Source organism: Chenopodium album, chromosome 4, assembly GCF_948465745.1.
Source record: "Chenopodium album chromosome 4, dcCheAlbu1.1, whole genome shotgun sequence".
Lineage (NCBI taxonomy): Eukaryota > Viridiplantae > Streptophyta > Magnoliopsida > Caryophyllales > Amaranthaceae > Chenopodium > Chenopodium album.
The window spans coordinates 26,433,611-26,438,527 of NC_137837.1; the positions used below are offsets into that span (position 1 = coordinate 26,433,611).

At 34.2% G+C, this 4,917-nt stretch overlaps 1 non-coding gene across 1 annotated transcript; it reads left to right on the top strand.

Annotated features, from left to right (window-relative positions):
- Positions 1-3,323: 3,323 nt before the first annotated feature.
- On the top strand, positions 3,324-3,429 carry LOC145629634 (small nucleolar RNA R71). The gene has a single exon (XR_014111796.1). It is a non-coding gene; the product is annotated as a small nucleolar RNA R71 (small nucleolar RNA).
- The last annotated feature ends 1,488 nt before the right edge of the window (positions 3,430-4,917 follow it).

Genomic DNA, 4,917 nt, shown 5'->3' on the forward strand with positions numbered 1-4,917 from the left:
GGTTGTTCATCATCGGGTTTGGTTTTGGGGAGACATTTTTAGGTGTCTACACATAGTTGGACATTTGGGTGACAACTTCGGTAAATGGTAGAGAAAGATGAAGTTGCTTGAGCATGTCAATAAATCTTCCAAATTGTTCATCCAACTTATGTCTCATGAATTTTTGTGGATAAGGAAGCTTGGGTTTCACAATTTCTTTCTCTACTCCCACCTCACTAGGTGTCTCAATCACAACCTCACTCAAAGATGCACCATCTCTCTCATCCTCTACCAAAATCTCCTTGGGGACCTCCTTAGTTTCACTCTTCCTAGGCAAAATCTCCTCAAGAAACCTTACCACTCCTTGTAACAATAGCATTCATGGGTCTCTTGGGATCTAGACCTTGGGAAGGTAAAGAAGAAGGACTATCATGGTCTTTCAAAGCATTGGCAAGTTGATAAATTTGGTTTTCGAGCATCTTATTATGAGTCATCACTTCATTAAACTTCTTGTCACTTACGGCCATGTAAGTGTTCAACAACTTTGTTTGGTTCTCAATGATTTCCTCCAAATTAGTCATAGAGGAAGAGGATTGTGAATAGGAATTATCACCTTGGGTCCTTGGAGCAAATCCGGGTGGAAGGCCTCTTTGAGCATTGTTTTGAAAATTGCCTCTAACTTGATTGTTCCAATTACCCCTATTTTGATTTTGACCATAACCTTGATTATGGTTACCACTACCTTGATTATGATTCCCATAACCTTGGTTTTAATTACCATAATTTTGGTTTTGATTTTGGCTACTATAACCTTGATTGTTATAGTTACCTCGAGAACATTGGTTCCCTTGGTTCCTATAACCACTACCTTGGTTATAGTTGTCAAAATTACCTTGGTTTTGGTAATTTCTATTCAATTGACCCCTTTGATTATCAAACCTTTGCACATTTTTATTATTAGACACATAGTTCACATGCTCACTCTCATTGTTATCAAAATCATTATTACTATCCGGAAAAGCATGAGGGAAATTACAAGCATCATGATCATATGAACCACACACATCACAAAACAAACAAACACTAGGCATGTTAGTAGAAGAAGGAGGGGGATGAGAGTTAGAAGGAGTACCTCTCCCCTTAAATTGGAAGGGAAGATTTGAAGCTTGGGAAGAAGAACTCTATAATTTTTCCTTGATTGCAATCACTTCCTTCACTAAATTCGTCATTTGTGAGGAGAGATTGTTGATTGCATTGAGATGATTAACCGAGTACACTGAAGAGCTGCTACTCTTGATAGTTGAATCCCTCTTAAACTACATGAAAAAAATGAATTTGGCACCGGTTCAAACCCGGCCTAAGGCACCAGTTTGAACCGGTGCCTTTTTAAACTCCTTTTTGGCACCCCCCACATTGCCACCGGTTCAAACCGGTGCCAAAACTTGAAATTGGCATCGGTTAACCGGTGCCAAAAAGTACCAACAAAATTTAATTCACTACTTTTGGCACCGGTTAACCAGTGCCAAAAAAATTAATTTTTTTTTAATTTTTTTTTTCTAAAAAATTAAATAAACTAAAATTATATGAGAATACAAATATAAATCGAACAACACAACATATAAATCAAATATGTTCAATATATATATAATCAAAAAAAATTTACAGTATAGATCAATAAAAAAAATTACAACATATAAATCAAAATAAAAAAATTACAACATATGAATAAAAAAAAATACAATATAAATCAAAATATAAATTTACAACTTTACAATAAAAAAAACCCATACAACATCTAAATCAATATACTTGCATCTTGATTCTTCAATTTAAGATCTAAGTATCTGCACCAATTAAAACAACCAAAATAAATTGATTAAAATGATTTAATTAAGTTGCAAAAAAAATTTTAAAAAAAAATCCAGAAAATCGAAAAAATAAAAAAGAAAATCAGTTGAAAAGAAAAAAAAACCCAGAACATCAGTTAAAAAGAAAATCGAAAAATAAAAATATAAAAAAAACCTAGAAAAAAAATCGAATAAAATAAAAATCAAAATCGAAAATCATAAAAAAAAAACCCAAAAAATAAATAAAATTAAATTCGATTAAAAAAAACCTAGAAAATAAATATAAAAAAATAAAATCCAGAAAATAAATTAAAAAAACCCAGTATTCGAAAAAACCCAGAAAACAAAAAAATTTAAAATCGAAAAAAAAATGAAATCTGAAAAAAATAAAAATAAACCCAGAGATCGAAAAAAAAAATGAAATCAAAAATAAAATAAACCCAGAGATCCAAAATCAAAAATGAAAATCGAAAAAAACCCAATTAGAAGATAATTGAAATGGGAAAAAAAAACCCAGGAAAAAAACCTAAAAGTCACGAAAATAAAAACCCCAAAACCGCATGCATTAACCCAAAATAATCAATTATTTTAACAGAAAACTAACCCATAAATCGAAATTGAAATCGAAAAACAAAATCAAAATCGAAAAAAACACAATAAAAAAAGAAATCGAAAAAAAAACCCAGAAATAGAAAAAAAAATAAAATCGAAAAAAGAAACCCAAAAATCGAAATTAAAAAAATCAAAATCGAAAAAAAAACTAATAAATTCGAATTATAAAAAACCAGAAATCGGAATAAACAATCAAAATCGAAATAATTGAAAATAAAAAAAAAAATTAAAATCGAAAAACCCAGAAATCGATTGAAATGGGTAAAAAAAAAACAAGAAATCGATTGAAAAACCTCAAAATCAGTGTTGCATGTTGTTGTCTTCGAATTGTTGGTGGTTTTCGAGTGATGATAGAAAGGAGGAGGAGATCTAGAAAGATAAAGAATGAAGGATTGAAGGAGATCGGCGAAAGAGGAGGAGAGGAGAGAGAAAGAGGAGGAGGAGGAGAGAGAAAGAGGAGAGGAGAGAGAAACGACTGAGAATGAATTAGGGTTGGGGGGTAGTTATAAGGGCGGTTTTTTTTTTTAATATTTAAATGAACCGGTTCGTAAAGGCACCGGTTCAAAGCGGGGCTCTTTTTATTTTTGGCACCGGTTTGGGCTGAACCGGTGCCTTTTCTATTTGTGTAAAATTGCGCCCAATTTTGGGCCGGTTTAGGGCACCGGTTTGGCCTGAACCGGTGCCTTTATGGGGGTGCCTTATTGTATTTTTCTACTAGTGTTACCATCTTGCCAATCTCTATAGTACCTCACCACATCCTCAATGATGTCTACCACTTCTTCCTCCGTCCTATTCATGATGGGACCTTCGGCTCCCCTATCAAGGCATGACTTGCCTTGGGGACTTAGGCCTCCATAGAAAGTTTAAATAATTTGATAGGTTGGAATTCCGTGGTGAGGACACTCCCTTTGATACTCTTTATATCTCTCCCACGCTTCATAGAGGCTCTTACTTGGCTTTTGTTTGAAACCTTGAATCAAAGCTCTAGCCTCCGCCGTTTTCTTTTGTGGATGGAAACGGGATAAGAATTCCTTGGTAACTTCGTCCCATGTTCTTAGAGAATTCGGCTTAACCTCCTTGTCTAGCCATTCCAAAGCACGCCCTATGAGAGAAAAGGGAAAGAGCTTGAGGCGGATGAATTCTTGGGAAATTCCGTTCACCTTGATAGTATTGCAATATTTTTCGAACTCCTTGAGATGATTTAGTGGGCTTTCATGCTTGGCCCCACTAATTTGTCGCCTCTCTATCAAAGTGATCATTGTTGGCCTAATTTCAAAATCATTTGCCGGTGTTGTAGGTGGAGCAATCCCACTCTCAAATCTATATGCACCGGGAATCCCCAATTCTTTCAATGCCACTCTCGGATTTTCTCCCATTCTTGCTTGTTCTTCTAGTTGTGGTTCTTCCTCACTTGAAATGCTAGAGCTCAAAGATCGTCTAGCAACCCTTAATCTTGTAATAGTCCTCTCAATCTCCGGATCAAATGGGACTAGTGAATGATCACGTGCTCTATGCATACAACTTCAAAAGAAATGATTAGTAGCACGGCTACAAGTGTAGCCTAAAAGAGAAAAATCTTTTTGTTTTTTTTTTCAATTAAGAATGAAATAGACTCAACAACTATAAATAAGCACCAATATCACTCCCCGGCAACGGCGCCATTTTGACAAGAGGAAAATGTAGGTCGTTATCTACCTCTCCCTAGAGCCAAACCTAATTTGTAAACACTCGACCAACCTAAAACAAGTATGTGTGGTAAGTCAAGGGTCAAACCCAAAGGAATGATTAGGTACGATGCTATAGTCTACGTCAAGCTAATTCAAAGAATATAAATGGTTGTTGTTGGTAACTAAAGTATCAAGAAGCTAGACAAATCGAGAAATTCAATATGCTAAACACTAAGGATATAGGTTCAACATGCAAGCTCAATGATTATGCTAATTGATAGATCACTCAATTGATTCAAACATTACAAGGGACAAACAATAGTTGCAATCAAAGGAATCCAAAACCTATCTCCTATAAGCCAAGATAGGGTTCACTATGAATGGATAACTAGGACAATCACAATATAATTCAATCAATTAAAGTAATTCTCAAATCAAGGGTCCATGTCATTGAAATTTGCAATGCAATCTAGATTAATCTTATAGGTTGATCACTCCTAGTCTAATTAATCACATGCACAACTATGTCAACCAATTTAATTGCAACAATTCAATCAATCAATGATCATCAACTAGCAAAAATCATCAATCAAGCATGCTTCTCCTTCTCCCTAGCAACTAATCTACTCACTAATCATAGTGAAATTGAAAGACAAAACAAATTCAATCACAAACATATTCATTTCAAGTTTAATCAAGAAGGAAGTCAATCATTCAACAATTTCTCAAACCTAAACCAAAATTCAAATCAAACATTCAAGCATTAAAGGAAATTGCAATAAAAGTAAATTCAAAGGAAAGAAATCTCACAA